The sequence below is a fragment of the Capricornis sumatraensis genome, chromosome 11 (assembly GCF_032405125.1).
Source record: "Capricornis sumatraensis isolate serow.1 chromosome 11, serow.2, whole genome shotgun sequence".
Taxonomy (NCBI): Eukaryota; Metazoa; Chordata; class Mammalia; order Artiodactyla; family Bovidae; genus Capricornis; species Capricornis sumatraensis.
The window spans coordinates 41,823,050-41,845,352 of record NC_091079.1 but is presented as its reverse complement, the minus strand read 5'-3'; the positions used below and the strand labels follow the sequence as shown (position 1 = coordinate 41,845,352).

The 22,303-nt window shown below is 41.6% G+C and overlaps 1 long non-coding RNA gene across 1 annotated transcript; it reads left to right on the top strand.

Moving 5' to 3' along the window:
* The first annotated feature begins 13,956 nt into the window (after window positions 1-13,956).
* Window positions 13,957-22,092, top strand: LOC138088804 (uncharacterized). Its single transcript, XR_011145731.1, has 3 exons — window positions 13,957-14,121; window positions 18,613-18,950; window positions 21,684-22,092. It is a non-coding gene; the product is annotated as an uncharacterized lncRNA (long non-coding RNA).
* The last annotated feature ends 211 nt before the right edge of the window (window positions 22,093-22,303 follow it).

Below are 22,303 nucleotides of genomic sequence, written 5' to 3'. Positions count from 1 at the left end.
CCCTGGGTTTCTTTCTATATTTTACAATAACCTCTGACGGGGAAGTGTATTCTGTTTCTGAAGTATGTTAGTGAGTCATTTAGGTCTTAAAACATTTCCCGGTAAGAACAAAATGGTAAATGGTGATTAAGTCCCCAAGCCAACGAATAAAAACCTGTTTGACCTTGACATCGTTGGAATGTACATTTGCAACAAAAAAGCAGAAAACCCATCATTTCCTTACTAGCCCTGAAATGAAATTTAAAACACACAAAAACAAAAACCAACCCAATACTATTGAATAAGAAAAAGTTTTATTTGTATTACATGCTGGTGCTCAAGGGAAAAGCAGGAGCATGTAAAAGTATAGGAGCCCCTTCAGAAGGAGCTCACCTCCTCCCCTCCCCCTCCCCTGATTGTGACCTGTACTTAGTGCTTGCTTAGTCCTGCCTAACTCTTTGCAACCCTTTAGACTGTAGTCCACTAGGCTCCTCTATCCTTGGGATTTTTCAGGCAAGAATACTGGAGTGGGTTGCCATTTTGTCCTCCAGGGGATCTTTCTGACCCAGGGATCAAACCTGTGTTTCCCATGTCTCCTAGGCTGCAGGCATATTCTTTACCCACTGAGCCATCAGGGAAGCCCTACACTTAGTGACTTGCTGTCAAATAATAGAGATCGGGAAGAGAAGGAGAGTATTTTGTAGCAGAAAACCTAGAAACATCCTGTGGCTGGGTGATCTAAGTCAACATCAGCAGAAACACCATGGCCATAGCAGATACTCCTGATAAGATGGGAGGAGGACTTCTCTGTGGTCTTCTCCCCACCAAACCTCTGAGGTTTCCTTTCAGGAAAACATCACACAAATCCCAGCTGAAAGGCATTCTACAAAATACCTGACCAGTTCTCCCCCAAACTGTCAAGGTCATCAAAAACCAGGAAAGTGAGAAACTGCCACAGCCAAGAGTCGCCTAAGGAGACTCGATAACTGAATGTGATGTAGAAAACTAGTATCTATATGATAGGTAAGCAACAAGGTCCTCCTGTATAGCACAAGGAAATATTTTCTATATCCTGGGATAAACCATAATGGAAAAGAATGTGAGAAAGAATATATGTATAACTGAGTGTGTTTGCTAGACAGCAGAAATTAACACAACATTGTAAACAAACTATACTTCAATTAAAATAGAAACATTTCCCATAAAAATAAATAAATGTGATATGGAATCCTGAATGGGATCCTGGAATAGACATTAGGAATACACAAGTGTAATTGGAATAAAATCCAGACTTTGCTTAGTAGTAATACATCAGTCTTGGTTTCTTAGTTGCAATGAACATAAACTCACTAATGTAAGATGTTAATAAGAAGGAAAACTGAGAGGTACATGCAGGAACTCTCAGTGCCATCTCTAACTTTTCTGTAAATCTGAAACTATTCTAAATTTAAGTTTATTGAAAAATTGAAAAAAAAATCACTACTTTGGGAAGATTAAGAAAATCAATAAATTTAAAAGCAAACTGTTCAATAAAAAGAGGGAAAAGGGGGGTATAAAAATACCCCTATCAGGTGTGAAAGAGGGGCATCACTTCAACTTCAGTGTTTACAGACATTAAAAGGATAATAATACATGCAACTACATATGGCCCAGCAATTATCTTCTGGGTATTTGTCCCAGAGAAGCGAAAATTCATCTTCACACAAAAAGGAATCTTCATGGAAGCTTTATTCATAATAGCCCCAAACTGGAAACAATCCAGACATCTTTCAATAGGTATATGGCTAACCAAACCAGGGCATTTCCACATAGTGGAATGCCTGTCAGCAATTAAAAGACATAAACTAATAACATGGGGAACAACTTGGGTGAATCTCCAGAGAATTACTGTTGAGTGAAAAAAAAAAAAAAAAAAAACAGTCCCAAGAGAATGCATGCTATGGGATTTTTCTTTTTCACAACATTTTTCAAATGATCACATTTAAAAATGGAGGTGAGAAGAGCAGTTGCCAGGGGTTAAGGATGGTGGTGGTGGCTGGAAAAAGACCCTTTGGTGATGAAACTGTTCTGTATCTTGACCATGGAGGTGGCTACATGAACCCCCCCAGGTGATAAACGTCCCAGAGCTGCGCACATGATGCGGATGGTGAGGGGTGATATGGACAACTTTATGCCAATATGCTTAACAACTTAGAACAGCAAATGAGAGCCTTATAAAGATATTGTGGGAGACCCTCCCACATTCAAGAGCATTAGAAGCCAAAGGCAAGGGTTCTTTATTCTAATTTATCTCAAAACTTGGAGTCTTCCTTCTCATTGATGCAGATACATCACTGATGTTTTTAGATTTAGGGCTTCAGGGGTGTAGAGGCTAACAGGGTTCATGTAAGACAAGGGAGAGGAAATAAGGAAGAAGGGAGGAAAACTTTTGGTGAGAGATCAGCTGGAATTTGGAAAGGGCGAAGGAGGAGGAGAAGTAGAAAGAACAAAAATGTCCTAATAAAGAGATCAAATTAAAACTTCACAAAAGGTCAGCCCCTCGTGGCACAACCAGTCCAGGACAAGCTTGGTACAGAGGGTGAGACAAACACAGCGGAACCTCAGCAAAGGCTGCACCCCGCCGCTCCAGGACAGATGCAGGCTGAGACACCTTTGCAAGCTGAAACAATGGTACCAGGTGGCAGTGTGTGCAGGTGCCTTCAGGGCAGAGGAGAGGAGACTCTGGTGGGTAACACAGCAAAGCGCAGGTGTCCAGGGGACTGACCCCATGGCTCAGGTGTGCTGGCAGGGAACAGAGGCCAGCCTGGTGAGAAGGCTGGGGCGGAAGGTGCAGTGGCAGGCACACACCTCTCATGTGAACAGGATCCTCCGTGAGCCATGCCTTTTGAGAGACTCCCCTAAGCGGTAGTGGCTCGGATAGCATCCCCTCAAAATCAGTATCCACTTGGACTTGGAATATGACCTTATTTGGAAATAGGGTTTTGTAGGTGTCTTTAAGTGGAGAAGGCAATGGCACCCCACTCCAGTACTCTTGCCTGGAAAATCTCATGGACGGAGGAGCCTGGTAGGCTGCAGTCCATGGGGTCGCTAAGAGTTGGACACGACTGAGCGACTTCACGTTCACTTTTCACTTTCATGCATCAGAGAAGGCAATGGCACCCCACTCCAGTGTTCTTGCCTGGAGAATCCCAGGGATGGGGGAGCCTGGTGGGCTGCTGTCTGTGGGGTCGCATAGAGTCGGACACGACTGAAGCGACTTAGCAGCAGCAGCAGGTGTCTTTAAGACTGGGATTAAATCACCCTGGATTAAGGCAGATGCTCAATCAAATGAGAACTGGATTGAGAATCCTATCAAGGAAGGAAAGGAGGCATAGAGGAGAGGGTCATGTGAGAGCAAAGGCAGAGGAGAGTGACATGGCCACAAGCCAACGATTGCAGGAGCCACTAGAAAATGGAAGAGGCAAGCAAACCTGCCTCCCCTATATCTTCCGAGGAGGCACAGCCCTGCCAACACCGTGATTTCAGACTTCTGTCCTCAGAACTATAAGAGAATTAATTTTCCATTATCTTAAGCCAATCAGTTTGTAGTAAATTGTTACCACAGCCTTCAGGAAGCAATATACACAGTTACCAGAACATTGCAGGGAGGTCATAAGGATGCGATCATCTGACTACCTGTCTATTTGGACTCATTGGGCATTTGTTTCCATTTTACCGTTTAGGTACAATTCTTCTGTGTATTCTTGCCACCTCTTCTTAATATCTTCTGCTTCTGTTAATTCCATACCATTTCCGTCCTTTATTGAGCCCATCTTTGCATGAAATTTTCCCTTGGTATCTTTAATTTTCTTGAAGAGATCTCTAGACTTTCCCATTCTATTGTTTTCCTCTATTTCTTTGCATTGATCAACAAGGAAGGCTTTCTTATCTCTCCTTGCTATTCTTTGGAACTCTGCATTCAATTGGGTATATCTTTCCTTTTCTCTTTTGCTTTCGGCTTCTCTTCTTTTCACAGCTATTTGTAAGGCCTCCTCAGACAGCCATTTGCTTTCTTGCATTTATTTTTCTTGGGGATGATCTTGCTCCCTATCTCCTGTACAATGTCGCAAACCTCCATCCATAGTTCATCAGGCACTCTGTCTATCAGATCTAGTCCCTTAAATCTATTTCTCACTTCCACTGTATAATCATTATGGATTTGACTTAGGTCATAGCTGAATGGTCTAGTGGTTTTCCCTACTTTCTTCAATTTAAGTCTGAATTTGGCAATAAGGAGTTCATGATCTTAGCCACAGTCTGCTCCCAGTCTTGTTTTTGGTGACTGTATAGAACTTCTCCATCTTTGGCAGCAAAGAATATAATCAATCTGATTTCGGTGTTGACCATCTGGTGATGTCCATGTATAGAGTCTTCTCTTGTGTTGTTGGAAGAGGATGCTTGCTATGACCAGTGCATTCTCTTGGCAGAACTCTATTAGTCTTTGCCCTGTTCATTCTGTACTCCGAGGCTAAATTTGCCTGTTACTCCAGGTGTTTCTTGATTTCCTACTTTTGCATTCCAGTCCCCTATAATGAAAAGGACATCTTTTGGGGGTGTTAGTTATAGAAGGTCTAGAAGCAGAAGATATTAAGAAGATGTGACTAGAGTACACAGAAGAACTATACAAAAAAAGATCTTCACAACCCAGATAATCATGATGGTGTGATCACTCACCTAGAGCCAGACATCCTGGAATGTGAAGTCAAGTGGGCCTTAGGAAGCATGACTAAGAACAAAGCTAGTGGAGGTGATGGAATTCCAGTTGAGCTATTTCAAATCCTGAAAGATGATACTGTGAAAGTGCTACACTCAATATGCCAGCAAATTTGGAAAACTCAGCAGTGGCCACAGGACTGGAAAAGGTCAGTTTTCATTCCAAGCCCAAAGAGAGGCAATGCCAAAGAATATTCAAACTAGTGCACAATTTCACTTATCTCCCATGCTAGCAAAGTAGTACTCAAAATTCTCCAAGCCAGGCTTCAACAATACATGAACCGTGAACTTCCAGATGTTCAAGCTGGTTTTAGAAAAGGCAGGGGAAACAAATCAAATTGCTAACATCTGCTGGCTCATGGAAAAAGCGAGAGAGTTCCAGAAAAACATCTATTTCTGCCTTATTGACTATGCCAAAACCTTTGACTGTGTGGATCACAATAAACTGTGGAAAATTCTGAAAGAGATGGGAATACCAGACCACCTGACCTGCCTCTTGAGAAATCTATATGCAGGTCAGGAAGCAACAGTTAGAACTGGACATGGAACAACAGGCTGGTTCCAAATAGGAAAAAGAGTATGTCAAGGCTGTATATTGTCACCCTGCTTATTTAATTTATATGCAGAGTACATCATGAGAAACGCTGGACTGGATGAAGCACAAGCTGGAATCCAGATTGCTGGGAGAAATAGCAATAACCTTGATGTGAAGATGATACCACCCTCATGGCAGGAGGTGAAGAACTAAAGAACCTCTGGATGAAAGTGAAAGAGGAGAGGGAAAAAGTTGGCTTAAAGCTCAACAATCAGAAAATGAAGATCATGGCATCTGGTCCCATCACTTCATGGCAAATAGATGGGGAAACAGTGGAAGCAGTGGCAGACTTTATTTTCTTGGGCTCCAAAATCACTGCAGATGGTGACTGCAGGCATGAAATAAAAAGACACTTACTCCTTGCAAGAAAAGTTATGACCAATCTAGATAGCATGTTAAAAAGCAGAGACATAACTTTGCCAACAAAGGTCCGTCTAGTCAAGACTATGGTTTTTCTAGTAGTCATGTATGGATGTAAGAGTTGGACTATAAAGAAAGCTGAGCACTGAAGAATTGAGGCTTTTGAACTGTGGTGTTGGAAAAGGCTCTTGAGAGCCCCTTGGATTGCAAGGAGATCCAACCAGTCCATCCTAAGGAGATCAGTCCTGAGTGTTCATTGGAAGGACTGATGCTGAAGCTGAAACTCCCAATACTTTGGCCACCTGATGTGAAGAACTGACTCTCTGGAAAACACCCTGATGCTGGGAAAGATTGAGGGCAGGAGGAGAAGGGGACGGCAGAGGATGAGATGGCTGGATGGCATCACCAATTCAATGGACGTGAGTTTGAGTGAACCCCGGGAGTTTGTAATGGACAGGGAGCCCTGGCATGCTGTAGTCCATGGGGTTGTAAAGAGTTGGACATGCCTGAGCGACTGAACTGAACTACTATTAAGTGATGCATCAGAAACTGGAATTCACTTTTTGCTTCTTCTATTTACTGCCCCCACACAATTGTTTCTTTGGTGTACTTTTGACCAAACATATTTTGGCATGTTTGCAAAGGAAAGGAAAAGCCAAGTTGGAAAAAAGAAGGAAGAAAAACATGAAAGATCAAAAGGAAACTATGACTTTAATAAAAGGAGGGATGCTGGTGGGTGTGTGTATGTGGTATTCATATGCATTTGTATGCTGCATTTTCATACCACTGTACCCAAATCATAGGTCATACAAACAAATTGGAAATAAATTGATTTTCTTGTTACATAGCTTTATAGATGAAAGATATACTTTCAGAGTCAGATATTATATATTATTATATATAATGTTATTACTATAATAATATAGTATCCTTATTTTATGTAATAATAAGCTTTCCAATCTATTTTCCAGGTCTTTTAACATTAGAAAAATGTTTTTATATGTAGTGATTCTTACTTGTATTTTATCAAATGGTAAGAAATCACATTCTTACTGGAAGTAATTTTTTGTAAAAAAGTAACATATAATAGAGTTTGATGATCAACTAAAGAGAAGAATTATAGTACTTCTTTAGTACATTTATAGACTTTGTTCATATGATTTTATGAATATAGGACTGGCGTGCTGCAGTCCATGGGTTCACAAAGAGGTGGACATGACTGAGTGACTGATCTGATATGATTTGAATATGCTTTCTCTCTTCTCTCTCTCTCTGCCTTTCTGTTTTTTTCGTTGTGCACCTTCAGATAATCCCGTGTCGTGATTGCAATGCTGTTTACCTGATTCAGTGGGAGTAATACTTTGTTTGGAAGTTTTGTCTTCTAATTTTCCCAGATACCAGGTAAAATTATCCCTGAACTCCAACAATATTTTCTTTTGTAGAGAAGTTCTTAAAACACAAAAGTAATAGGAAATTAATAGCATTATTTTAAAATAAATGAGTGTGTTTAATAATAGCACAAAAGTGCAATTTTAATAAAGAAGCAAAAATCATTGTTTTTTAATGAGGATATTGGCTTTGAAATAAGCCAGTAGGTTGCCTTTTATCTCTGATTTATGATTAAGCAAAACTACAGATCAGTTGATTCCAAGTTCAACAAAATCATCTCCTTAAGATTCTTTTTTATGGTGTTTGAGGTCTGTCACTGTTCTGCATTGTTCTGAAAATACGGAAGCTTAACTCTCCTAATCAAGAGATGGGGTAGTAAGACTGAAATGTCTGTATCAGGAGCCAGGAAAGCTGAGTGCTAAGTGCAGTGTATTTCAGGATCCTCCTGTCTGTGCTTATGGTATTTGAGGCTCCCGGTTAATAGAGAAAAATGGACGTGTGTTCCTGGGTTCCATCCCTAGTTAGAAAGATCCCCTGGAGAAGGGAATGGCAGATCACTTCAATATTCTTGCCTGGACAAGTCCATGGACAGAGGAGCCTGGTGGGCCACAGTCTGTGGGGTCTCAAAGAGCCAGACATGACTGAGTGGCTGACACCTTTACTTTCACTTTCTGGCTCACAGACCATAGGAAAATACTGTGATGTGATTCTTCTAGCCAGCATTACCAGGACAAGATTTAGATGGTCTTCAACCTCACTCATATAAAGAATCTGACTGCAGTGGAGGAGACCTGGGTTTGATCCCTGTGTCCGATCCCTGGGTCAGGAAGATTCCCTGGAGAAGGAAATGGCAAACCAGTCCAGTATCCTTGCCTGGAAAATCCCATGGACGGAGGAGCCTGGTGGACTGCAGTCCATGGGATCACAAAGAGTCAGACATGACTGAACAACTAACACTTTCAACTTCACTCAAGCCAGTATTTTGGCCCCAGCTTATATACCAAGAAGACATTCTCCAACAATATTTCCAAATCTTTCCTCGGTTTCCTCTTTGCACTCTCTGCAGGGGCCCCTCCCATCATCGCATCTCAGCACCAGCTGCTGGGGCACTCTCAGGAGGATCACAAGTGTAACTTGGACTGCCATGTCTGCTTCGGATGCCTCATCCCACAGTTTCCTGGGTTCTCATCACCACACGCCAGAGCTTCGTTAGGCTGGCAGTGGATCTGGGCCCATTTCACACTTCAGAACCGAGAGAAGTTCCACAAGACATCTCACCCCTTGAGCGCCATGATGGTGAATCATGTCTGACTCTACAACCCCATGGACTGTAGCCCATTAGGCTCCTCTGTCCATGAAATTTTCCAGGAAAGAACACTGCCTCATGCCTCAGAACCCAAGCATGTACAAGTGAAGGCGCGGTGACTTACGACAAAGAGGATACAGGTTATCAACAGTTGGCCCTATTTCATAAAGGAAATTCCGGAAAATGAAAGACTGCTATGCCCAGGAATAAAGAGCAGAGGGAATACGTAGCAACCGAGGCACTTGTCAGCTCCACATCACAAAGCTAAGCTCTCTCTACTAGTCCCTGTGCCACCTGAGAGCTGGTTCACTCAGACACGCCCTCTAGCCTGGGGGGCTTTGCTTATGTGACCATCATGAAGGTGCGGGTTGTGTTCTGTGGATTCCATGCTTCCTACTCACAGCACCTACTCCAGGGGATTAGGTGCAGTAGACCTGCCTTCCAGCGTCTATTATTTCTAGAGACAGGCCTCTTTCTTACTGACAATGAGAAGATCACAAGGACCAAGAATGGTGTGTACTGTTAAAATCAATTACTTCATTAATTCAGCAAACTTTGGTCGAACACCGTCTAAGGGTCTGAAAGAGCGATCCATGTATTGATCAGCAGAAAGTGAGCACAGCGGTGGCAAACGTGAGCTCGGACTTTGGGGTCTGCTTGGTCGTGACTTCATGCTGGACTGGACTTCTTGGTGCCTCTCCTTGGGAATGTTGCCTCTCTGAACAACATTCTTGAACATCAGTTCCCTCACCTGAAAAGAAATTGGAGCTATTATATCTTCTTTAGGTGATGGCTGTGAAACTGCTGTAAAAATTAGCCACAGGATCAACAGTTTTGGACAATAACTTGATTTATGTATTTATAATTGTCTATAATTGTCTATTTATATTGTCTATAAATACAATAAACCTGGCACTGATTAGAGGGAGATGAAGGTAGAGAAGATGTGAATTATTCTTTCAAAAAGTCTGGTGTGGCAAATAGATACATATATTAGTGGTTCTGTATGAAAAGTATCTTCAGAGAAGGCAATGGCACCCCATTCCAGTACTCTTGCCTGGAAAATCCCATGGACGGAGGAGCCTGGTGGGCTACAGTTCATGGGGTCGCTAAGAGTCAGATACGACTGAGTGACTTCTCTTTCACTTTTCACTTTCATGCATTGGAGAAGGAAATGGCAACCCACTCCAGTGCTTTTGCCTGGAGAATCCCAGGGATGGGGGAGCCTGGTGGGCTGCCGTTTATGGGGTCGCACAGAATCGGATACGACTGAAGCCGCTTAGCAGCAGTAGCAGCATGAAAAGTATCTTAACAATATGGACACAATAGAATAAGGATTCAAGGTTTCATATAATTAACCCTCTGGAATCAGGATGACTTTGTAGAGGACATGGTATTTGATGAGGAGCCCCAGCAGTCTAGCAGGGATTCATCAGGCAAGCAGAGTGAGGAATGCATTCAACACAGAGCAAAAAAGGATATGAGAAGAGAGAGGCAGGAAACAGTTGGGCATGTTTGCTGAACTATGTGTTTCACAGTTACTTCACAAGAAGAGAGGCATATAGGGACAGAAGAATCTTCAAAACCATGAGTCCAAATGGCATATACTCAAGATGGCTGGTGAAGAGTGGGTCTATTGAAACCTTGCTGTTGTTTAGTCAACAGAAATTTTCCTGTTCATGAGATTCTCCAGGTAAGAATACTGGAGTGGATTGCCATTCCCTTCTCCAAGGGATCTTCCGGACCCAGGAATTGAACCCACGTCTCCTGCATTGCAGGCAGATTCTTTACCATCTAGGCCATCAGGGAAGCCCCATTAAAAACTGGGAGTAATTGAAAAATCCATTGGCCTTGCATTTCAGCTTAACTTCTTCATAAATTAAATGTAGATTTAAATTCTTTTTAATGTTTCTAATAAAGAGATATAATTAAACATAACAATTAAAATGGGCAATGCTGGAGCAATTTTTTTTCTCACACTGCACTTTTCAAACAAACAAACAAACAAATAAAACCAAACACTCAAATAAACAAAACCACCCAGACACACTCGGCCAGGACTATAATAGTTATTTAATGTTTCTCCAGCTTGCAAAATGCTTGGGTGTATGTTACAGATAAATCATGGAAATATAATAAACCACTAGTCAGGAAGAATGAAGAGGTGATCATCTTTTACATAAACAGTCTCAGGAGAATTTGAATTCAGCTCAATTAAACTGAATCATGACAGTTTTTAAAAGGTGATAATAAGCAGACATTGGTTAGTAAAACATCCACCGAAATATATAGATATTATGTGGACAATGGGAAAATGCTAAGGAATCACATAGCTATATTGGAAATGTACAGAGATTAATGTGAATAATTAAATTAAATAGCATAAAAATCTTACCAAATAACCTCTCTGCCCAATGCAGTTTTTATTTTCTAAACTTAAAAGGTTAGATTCCATTCTCTGATTCATACATAACAAGAACAAAGAGAATTGTGGTCTCCCATGAAATAACTCTCAGAAAGCAGATTCCAGTGAGAAATCTGGTCCAGGTATGCTTGATGAAGGCTGTGTGGACTGTCCAACCATTCTAACCTCCCAAGAACTTGAAAGCCCTGGGGTTAATTACTGAACAAATGTCACAACTCGTATTCAATTCAAGTACGTTTCTGAAGAGGCAAGTTATAAACCACACCACGTGCGTCACTCACAGATGGTCTGGTTCTGGTTGAGCCCTGCTGTCATGGAATCCAAGGGCATGAAGGTCAGTTTGACTTTGTTCTTCAAAAGGTAGGATTAGGTTTTCCGCTTTTCAGAACTTGAGGAAGTCAACTGATTTCTCTGAATGAAGCCGAGGGAACATCTACAGCTTTTTTACAGGTGGCAAATCCAGCATGAAGTTATGGCCAAGAGAATCTCAAAGCCCCGGCTCATTTAAGGCATCACTGTGCTCACTTCCTGCAGATCAATACACAGATTACCATTTCGGACACTTAGACGGTGTTCAACCAAAGTTTGTCAGATTAACGAAATAATCAGTTTTGACAATTCACACCACTTTTTGTCCTTGTGATCTGATCCTGGTCAGTAAGACAGATGCCTGTCTTTTGAGTGTAGGTAAAGGAGCAGGCTGGGCTTCCCAGGTGGGAAGTGATAAGGAGTCTGCCTGCCAATGCAAGGGACCTGGGTTGGAACTTGGAAGGTACTCTCCTTTCTGAAAGGTTATGATCCCCAAGGACAATCTCTAAAATTAAAGAGCAAATTTGCCACCCTTACAACTTGGTCATATTTGAGTGGGTTTTAAGGTGAAAACACATTTTGCACTTTATTGACCGATAATGAATATGGACACACTGATCAATCAGGCAGATGTGGAAGAGGAAAGAATCAACACAGTTGCTGATGGAAAGTATTCTTTATTAGTAATAGAAAACAGATAGACTAAGCAGGGCTTATTTACACATGAAAATCAGATCCAGTATTGAAGAGAATTAATATGACACACAGTTAATGAAAGACATTAATTAAACAGAGCACATAACAGGTCACAACAAAGAGGTTTAGTATAATGGACACTGATACTAAGTAACCAGATTATACTCCAGCAACTGGAGTTAAAACCCATTCCCGGCCCTACTGTGTAACACAAAGGGAAATTATATGAAGAGCTATTATCGTGTCACGATTTTTCTACTCAGATCCTCTCAGTTGTTCTGTTGCTAAGTTGTATCCGACTCTTTGTGACCCCATGGACTGCAGCTCGCTTCCCTTTCCTTCACTATCTTCCTGAGTTTGCTCAAATTCACATCTACTGAGTCAGTGTTGCCATCCAATCATCTCATCCTCTGCCGCCCCCTTCTCCTCCTGCCCTGAATCTTTCCCAGTATTAGGTTCTTTTCCAATAAGTCAGCTCTTGGCATCAGGTGGCCAAAGTACTGGAGCTTCAGCTTCAGCATCAGTTATTCCAATGAATATTCAGGATTGATTTCCTTTAGGATTGACCGGTTGGATCTCCTTGCAGTAAAGGGACTCTCAAGAGTCTTCTCAGTCCTCTTAGAAAGCACTTGAATTATTAGGATGCAGAGAAAGATCAATTTCCAGGAAGACCCTGTGGTTTTCTGTTGGGGAGAAAGCTTACAGCCTATGGGAGATGGTCAGTCGATAATCAATCCTGAGTCTGATTTCTAAGAACTAAAGTTTTCATCTCAAATTTGGAATTAGTGTTATCACAGCATATAAACTTTATATTTGGCAAATGACGGTTGTGAAAACAGGGTGGGTCAGGACAAATATTTGGTCTCTAGGGAAAAATCAAGAGAGCTTAGGCAAGAGCTGGGTCGGCATCTGATATTTGAAAGTTCAGGTTTATTTTTCTAGTTAATTTCTCCAACCTCTACACTTTTATTTCTGATCACAGCAAGAGGCAGATGCCAAATCTTCTGAGAGAGGCTGTTCACAGGGTATTTCTAGCCTGTCTGAAAATAGGAAGTGCTAGAAATTTCATAGGAAAGTCAGTTCTTGTTAGCTTTCTGATTCAATTTTTACAGACCAAACTAACTTGGATAATTAAAGCCTGGGAAAAACAATAAAATCGTAATAATTACCAAAGGTAGTGACAACCAATTTGAGTGGAGTGTAACGGAAGACCACTGGACTTTGCATCGGGAAACAGGAATTATTCAAGATGAGGAGGTTGAACTATGTCAGCAATTCATATATTGTACTTAACTGTGTAATAATTTCTTCAAAATAAGTGCATTGAGGATTGTTGTTGCTGTCAGTCGCTAAGTTGTATCCAGCTCTGCGACCTCATGGACTGTAGCATGTCAGACTTCCCTGTCCTTCACCATCTCCTGGCGCTTGCTCAAACTCATGTCCATTGAGTCAGTGATGCCATCCAACCATCTCATCCTCTGTTGCCTCCCTTCTCCTTTTGCCTTCAATCTTTCCCAGCATTAGAGTCTTTTCCAGTGATCCAGTTCTTCGCATCAGGTGGCCAAAGTATTGGAGCTTCAGCTTCAACATCAGTCCTTTCAATGAATATTCAGGGTTGATTTCCTTTAGGATTGACTGGCTTGATCTCCTTGCTATCCAAGGGACTCCCAAGAGTGTTCTCAAGCACCACAGTTTGAAAATAATAAAGGTAAAAATAGAGTTGCTCTTTTGGAAGAGAGGGCAGCTGTCACATTGTATATGTTCAGGAAATAGTATCAATATTTGTTACTGATTCTCAAAGTCCTTCAAGAGGCAGATGATGAATGCCACAGAGCACTTGGCTAAGTTACTTTTGAAATTTTGAATAAAGAGAGTCAAGGCCTCTCCGACATAGAAAATTCCAAAGAAAAAGTGAGAGGACCCTGAGAAGACCACTACCAATAGGAAGTAGCCGTGTGGCTCTTTCTTAGATATCTGGAAGGCTGCATTCATTAGTGTGCTTTGGCTGCACAAACAGAAAGCATGACGCAAATTGGTTTGAGCAAAACTGGAGATCTATTGATTCAAGTAAATAAATGATAGTCGATCTGGTTCAGGAGAGGCTCCAGCCAGGGATTTCCAAGCCGTTCAGCTGTGGCTTCCTCTGTGTGTGGTCATCACCTCTAGGCCACTTACTTCCCTCCTGGAGGCATCCTAGCCGGAGAAGTTCAGATCTCAAATCCACAGCATGTTACCCAGAGAAAGAAACAGTTAATCTTCTGGTCACCCCCAAAGAAGAGAGAGGCAACTTTTGTTCCAGAGGCAACCTCAGTAAGTATCTCAATTTATTGGCTCAAAATGCAACATGTGTTCATTCATAACAAATTCCAGAAGGATGGGTCCCATTTACCAAGCTAAGTCAAGGCTCACTTTTCAGTGGGGCACTCGGGCAATCCTGTGCCAGGCACACAGCTGGGAATTTATGAAAAGGGAAGGAGGGAAGGCTTTCCAATTAATGTGCATTTCAGCTATGATGGTAATTAATTTAATGCATTGCTATGACTCTCCAGTAGCCCTAGTAAAAAATTCTTTAGAGGAAAAGAGCATGTCCACATATTGTCATTATCTCTCATATCATCCCATATAAAGTCACAAAAACAATCAGCTATCAGATGGAAGGACAGGTCTTAGTTCAAAGGGCAGAGTCTGAGCTAGGTGGAGCATATCAAAAATATCAGTGCACAGTGACAGCAGGCTCACAGTTCAAGTCATTTGTTCTTTTTTTTCTTGAAGGAAACTTTTATTTTATTTTTATATTAACAAATGTACTTACTTTAATATATAAATTCTCAAGCAAAATATATTAGAAAATAAGTAGTAAGATACTTACCTCTAGATTTGTGAATTCAGTGCCATACATGTGACATATTGTTTTTTTAACTAATTTTTATTGGAGTATCAGTTCAGTTCAGTTCAATTCAGTTCAGTTCAGTCGCTCAGTTGTGTCCGACTCTTTGCAACCTCATGAATCGCAGCACGCCAGGCCTCCCTGTCCATCACCAACTCCCGGAGTTCACTCAGACTCACATCCATCGAGTCCGTGATGCCATCCAGCCATCTCATCCTCTGTCGTCCCCTTCTCCTCCTGCCCCCAATCCCTCCCAGCATCAGAGTCTTTTCCAATGAGTCAACTCTTCGCATGAGGTGGCCAAAGTACTGGAATCTCAGCTTTAGCATCATTCCTTCCAAAGAAATCCCAGGGTTGATCTCCTTCAGAATGGACTGGTTGGATCTCCTTGCAGTCCAAGGGCCTCTCAAGAGTCTTCTCCAACACCACAGTTCAAAAGCATCAATTCTTCGGCATTCAGCTTTCTTCACAGTCCAACTCTCACATCCATACATGACTACTGGAAAAACTATAGCCTTAACTAGACGGACCTTAGTCAGCAAAGTAATATCTGTGCTTTTCAATATGCTTTATAATTCTGTGTTAGTTTCTACTGTATTTATTAACACAGGGTTCTAGCAAAGTACTTAACATCACTGTGAATGGATTACATATTAAAGAGTCTAAAACTCCACAAAGAAATTAATATATTGTTTTGACATTCTTCATAAATAATTATGGTCCCCTTATAATTTCCCTAGGGCTTCCCTGTTAGTTCAGTTGGTAAAGAATCTGCCTGCAATGCTGAAGACCTGGTTTAATTCCTGGGTTGGGAAGTTCTGGTGGAGAAGGTGTAGGCTACCCACTTCAGTATTTTGGGGCTTCTCTTGTGGCTCAACTGATAAAGAATCTGCTTCCAGTGTGGGAGACCTGGATTCAGTCCCTGGGTTGGGAAGATCCCTTGGAGAAGGGAAAGGTTACCCACTCCAGTATTCTGGCTTGGAGAATTCCATGGACTGTATAGTCCATGGGGTCTGGAAGAGTTGGACACAACTGAGTGACTTTCACTTTCACTATAATTTCCCATAAAAAGATCTGGGAAATCAAATTAGCATTTATTTGAACAAAGAGAAGTGCATGGATTATAAATGTTGGGAAAAAAATAAATAAAAGCAAGTTCACTGGTAAAACTTTGTAACAAGAAGTCAATTGCTATCACTGTTGGCCAACCACTTGTGTGCAGGAAGGGAGAAAACACACTTGCCTTAGTAACATAAGGCCAACATAAGTCTGAGAGCCAGTTAGCAAATACCAGTTTCTCTGACCACATGATGGGACGATCTGACTTATTGGGAAAGACCCAGATTCTGGGAAAGATTGAAGGCAGGAGAAGGGGGCAAGAGAGGATGAGATAGTTGGATGACATCATTGACTCAACGGACATGAGTTTGAGCAAATTCTGGTAGAAAGTGGAAGACAGGGAAGCCTGGTATGCTGCAGTCCATAGTGTTGCAAAGAGTCAGATACATATTAGTGACTAAACAACAAAATTGTAAGGACTCACCACCCCCTCTCCCACTCTTCATCTGAAACTCAGCTGCCTGGCTTACACTCTGCACCTGAACTAATTGCTGTTTCGAATTTCCATCCTAAAGTTGGACAAAATAATTGATTTCCATCAAAGACTTTCCCCAAACTACATGTGTGCAGTGATATTCAATTAAAATCCACTTTTTGCTTCCAGTTTTATTTAGGTGCCATGAGGAAATAGAAGGGAAAGATTTGGGATTTTGTGAACAACTTTTTTTTTCACAGATATTGTTTGTTTGCTATGAACTTCTGCTGCAGGAATAAATAGCTGGCTCTTTTAAGATACCACTAGGACCATAAGAATCTGAGCAGCCCCCAGAAGCTAGAAAAAGAAAGGGAATGAATTTTTCCCTAAAACTTCCAAAAGGAATGTAGCCCTGTCAACACCTTGATTTTGGACTTCTGACCTCCAGAACTGTAAGAATATATTTTTCATTGTTTTGAGCCAGAAAAAAAGCTACCACTTGGGCTCATTATGTAGGTGAATAGTAAGTACTGACTAAGGGATGTGGAAGTAACTGTTAAAATCCAGAGACAAACGACAGATGAATGGATAAAGAAGCTGTGTTACTTATAGAAGCTGTGGTACATATATACAATGGAATATTACTCAGTCATAACAAGGAATGCACTTGAGTCAGTTTGAATGAGGTGGATGAGCCTAGAGCCCATTATACAGAGTGAAGTAAGTCAGAAAGAGAAAGACAGCTATTGTAAGTTAACATATATATATATATACACATATATATATATATATATATATATGGAATCTAGAGATGGTACTGATGCAAATGGTATCCTATTTGCAGGCAGCAATGGAGAAACAGACATAGAGAACAGACTTGTGGACACAGTGGGGGAAGGAGAGGATGGGACAATTTGAGAGAGCAGCATGGAAACATATACATTAGCATATGCAAATAGATAGCTAACGGGAATTTGCTGTATGACACAGGGAGCTCAAAGCTGGTGCTCTGTGACAACCTACAAGGGTGCAATGGGGTGGGAGGTGGGAGGGAGTTTCAAGAGGGAGTGACATGTATATACCTATGGCTGTATGGCAGAAACCAATGTAACATTGTACAGCAAGTATCCTCCAATTAAAAATATATAATGTTTTTTTAATTCAGGGACCATAAATACTTTCCTTTGAAGATGTGGTTCAGTAACAGTGAAGCAGGGAGGCTAGGCTTGAGCTGCTTGGCAGCTGAGGGCCAGCCGCAGATGCAGGAGCATCCTGCCAAGGAGAGGGAAGGTGGCTCTCACCCAGAGAAAGCTGGGGTCCCTGGAGGAGCTTCACATGCCCGTGACTGCTGGGGACACCTTGATGCTAACTAACTGGTATCTGGGGAGCGTCCAGGGGGAGCCCCGCAACAGTCTCATTCCACCTCTCGGGAAGGAGATTTCATGAGCAGTGTTTCTCTGCTCTGACCTAGGAGGAATTCAAAAGCCTTTCTAAGGCTTGTTAAATGATTTCAACTATTTTAAGTGACTAAAATCCTGTGTATTTCAATGATACAGATTTCTGAGGTGCATCCTGCCAACACACGAGACCCTGGTTTTTCATCTTTCTCCTTGACTTACCAGTGAGAGAATTCAAATAATTTAATCTCTCTGAGCCTCAGTTTCCTCACTTGTACAGTAAAAACATTAATATGCTCTCTGGAATGTTTTTTAGTTTTTCAATGAAGTATGTATAACCTATCTGATACCATATCTGGTGGAAAGGTGTTTGGAAAACCCTGGTTCTTTTCCATTTCCTCCTGTATTTCATCCAAACACAGATTCTTTTTTGATTTTGAGCTAGCCGGCTGTCCCAGGATGAGTGGATTGAGACGTAAAGCTGAAGACATAAGGAGAGCAAAGAGCCCAGCTAAGAGATTTACTGTTTGATTTTTTTTTTTTTTTTTGCGGATGAATTATTTGGATATTTCAGGACAAGATAAAATCCTTATTTTATGTTTCCTACAAATGGGATGGTCCTTGAGCTATAAGCTTACTTCCTGGTTCATAAATCTCTTGGACAACAGTCAGGAAGGGCGATCAGTAAGGATTTGAGGGGCACACTGAAGCAAGGAGAACAGCTGAGCAGGAACCTATCAGGTTTGAATATGCAGAGGGCACAGCAGGAAACACCTCCTTGTTTCATCACATTTCACTTTATTGAGGGCAAGAAGGAGGATACGGTGGTTGGGTGGCTTCACTGACTCAATGGACATGAGTTTGAGCAAACTCCCGGAGGGAGGGCTGGTGTGCTACAGCCCATGGAGTCATAAAGAATCAGACACAACAGGGTAACTGAACAGCAACAGCACTTTATTTTGCTTTGTTTTTACAAATTGAAGGTTTGCAGTAACCCTGCGCCGAGCAAGTCTACCAACCTGGAAGGGACAAGTAGCTGTGTCCATGATACCTCACTTCCTCCTCCTGCACCCAAAAACCTAGAAAGATGAAACAAACAAGAAAAAATCCTACTGGACAAATAGTGTCTCTGAACTAAGAGTCAGAGAGGGGAGCAGAGGTTGGAGACAAGCGCTGGAGTGGAGCTCTCAAGACAGCGGAGATGGGCATCTGTCATTTTGTTATGTGTCCCCGGTATCAGGAGGCAGCAGGGTGTCAGAGTCTAGTTGGAAGAAAGAGAAGATTGATGCAAACCTATGGAGAGAAGCAGAGACACCAAGAGGTAAGATAGAGGTGGTCCCTAAAGACAACTTGGTATCTGTTTTTCACCCATCTGTTTATTTATCCAATTGTTCCACATATTTACCAAGAGCCACCATGGACCGATCGGTCAGGGGGAAAGAGATAATAAATGAACATAAAGGTACGTGCAGGTTAAGTGCTCTGAGGCAAGGTAACTCAGGGTAAGGGGGATAAGAAGAAGGAATGTGTCACTTAACATCAGATTTTCAAGGAGGGCTTCTCTGACAGGTAGCACTCAGCTAAGCATGGAGAAGCAGCAGATGGAGACGAGCTAAGGATGGAGAGGAGCTAAGATCTGGATGGAGTATTCCTTCATTGGTGTTGGATGTGAAAAGCTCTTAGCACGTTGGCATCACGATGAGGAGGCCAAGGGGCCAACAAGGCAGGAATGAGGGAAGGAAGGAGTCAATGAGAGGACTGGAGTTGGAGACTGGAGAGGTGTTGGGGTCCTTTAGAGGACCGGAACCTGGTGGTCCGGAGTCGACCGATAAGAAAGGAAAGGAGAGAGAAAGAGGCTGATATTCCTTGATTTACGCAGAAAGCCAATAAAGCCCCTGCATGGGGCTTGCTCTGTTCACGAAGGCCTTGGGTGCCCTCTCGATGGGGTGAAGGCACAGAGTGCCTTCTCAAGAGGGTCTTAGAAGCCCGGGCAGGAAAGTGAACTCAGAGAGCCTCTGTGCTCCAGGGGATCAGCCTGAAAAAGAAAGGGAGAGAGAGAGAGAGAGAAAGCAAGAGGAAGAAAGACATGGGGACCAAAGCTCTGATGGAGCAAAGGTGTTTTAATCAACATGGTGTGGGCAAATATACTGTAGTTATTCACAGCAAAGATAAAGATTCAAATTCCAGACTTACAAAATATAGGCGATCCATATTAAAGAGAGAGAGTTGTAACAATCACTTTTACTGTATGGTTCACAAGAAGGAAAAGGGTTCTTACCATCGTATTGAAAAACTAACGAAGGAAATGCCTAGATCTCCCAGCCCCAGAGAGGCTTGCCTCTTCTCTTAATTCCTGAATATTCAGGAATTAATAAGGAACAGAGGATTCCTGATAGATCCAAAACAGCACACCGGAAGCCTCCTGTTAAATGCTTCCTGACAGAGAGGGAGGTGATGGGCCACGCTGGATCTGCTGGTAAAGCCTTCCTATAGTTTTTTCTTTATTTTGTTTTTTTCCCCTGGGTTCTTATAAGATCTATTTGCCTCCTTCAAAAACATAGAAGACGTTCCTGCTTTATTTGAGTAGGTTTGGGTGGATTTTAGGTCTCTGAAACAAAAGAAACTTTTATGGAAGCATAGTTCTTCTCCTGTGTTTCACTTTCTGAAGTCTGTGATTAGGACTCCGTCAATTAGTGAGCCCATGCCCTGGAACATGGTCTTTGTAAGCACTTCTCGGTTGTTCTTGTTGATATCTGTTTAGATGAGATGGGAAGGCTAGATGAGGCTGGCACTGAGTATTCCTCATCCTCCAGGTTGGTTAGGCACTGATGAAACTCCGATAGCTTAAGCTGTGGTTCAGTAGTTTCTCCCCAGGGCAGACCTTGTTCAGAAGAGCAGAGGGCTACAGCACGTTTTAGATTGGTTCCTTTTCTCTTCCCTTTGCTGGGAGCACAAGGAGATTCTTCTCTGATGTTTACTGTAATAACCTGGTTTATGGCTTCTTGAGATAAAACTCACAAGAGTGTGGGGTCTGCTAGGACTGAGCCACCAGCTCAGAGCACTTTGTCAGTTACAGCTGAGGTTTCCTGCTCTGGAACTAGGTCCCTGGGGGTCTCTGCCCTGAGCTCTTGCTCCCAAGTCATGACTCTGTCTGTCTCTCCAATTCTTGGGGCAGTGGTGTGTCCTGTGACCTCAGTTCTCTGCTGGATCTGAAAAAAGTACTTGATTTCCAGTTTGTTTAGCTTTTTTTTTTTTTTTTTTTTTGGCTTTTGTGTGGATGGGAGAAAGTTGAAATGGACAGTAAACAGATTGAATTAGTATTAAAAAAAAAAAAACCCACTAAAAACTAAACAAACCAAAAAGAAAGCCCAGACTTGAAGGCTTCAAGGGTAAGTTGTAGCAAACATTTAAAGAAGAGTTAATGCTAACACTTCTCATATTCTTCCAAAATATAGGGAGAGGGAGAATAATTCCTAACTTATTCTTTGAAGCCAGTATTACCTTGATAACAAAACCAGACATTTATTCTCAAGTTTCTATTTACTTTAAAATTGTGTATCCCAATCTGTCCTACCCCATTTTAGACTAAGATTGCCCTTTGAAGATTGTGCATGTGAAATCTTGTATTCCTTTTCTTGGCACAATGTTGTTTAGTAGGATGAATGACTAAAATCCACGTAACATTTCTTTTGCTGATAATTGATATGCTTTTTTCCTGTGTATGTAAGGAAAAGAATTGCTGATAATCAAAAGGTAAAAAAATAAAAATGTTAAGAGCTAAGATGATATTTCTAATTCATCTCATGTATCCATCCTCTGACGTTTCGCAGTGCTCAAGTGTGTTGACATGTCTCACCTACATGTGTTTGCTGCTCTCTTCAAGAGAGCTTCAAGATTCTTTCCTAAATGAAAGTGGGAATATCAGAGAAAAGTGAAGGAAGCTGAAAATTGAGTTTAGAACAATAATTGAAAATTAAATCCCTGTGTCAGTATCATATAAAGAGTCTTTTATAGGGTGATATTTTGAGTAATCAGATAAATGTTAAAATTTCAGCTGGTAAAGAATCTGCCTGCATTGCGGGAGACCTGGATTTGATCCCTGAGTTGGGAAGATCCCCTGGAGAAGGAAACAGCTACCCATTCCAGTATTCTGGCCTGGAGAATTCCATGGACTATACAGTCCATGGGGTCGCAGAGAGTCGGACACGACTGGGCAACTTTCACAAAAACAAGCTAAGTTAAAATTTGGGGACTTTGTATGGGAAGGAGGATAAACTAAATAATAAACAAGCGAAACAAGTTTGCATTCAAACAGAAATTTCTGAGGATACCAATTTCTAAAGAGTAAGATTCAAAGAGAAAGCAGCTCAATTTATTCTTTAAATGGGCGTTATTGTTTCTTTTTCTCCTTAGACTCTCTAATAATTGCTGCCTTTGGTCAAGAATGTTATTTCTTTTATCAAAAATACAATACATTTAAAAGATACCTTTGATTCCTACTAGTTCTAAAAAGACAGACTTCAGTATTTGTCACCCAAACCTTCATCTTTTTGCTTCCTTTCACTTAGCTTCTCTCCCTTCTTAACTTTGCTCTCCTCTTTCCTCTCAAACAGGTCACAGCCTGCCAGCTATTATCACCTTTGGAGACAATCTCTGGCAAAAATGTTCAAAACC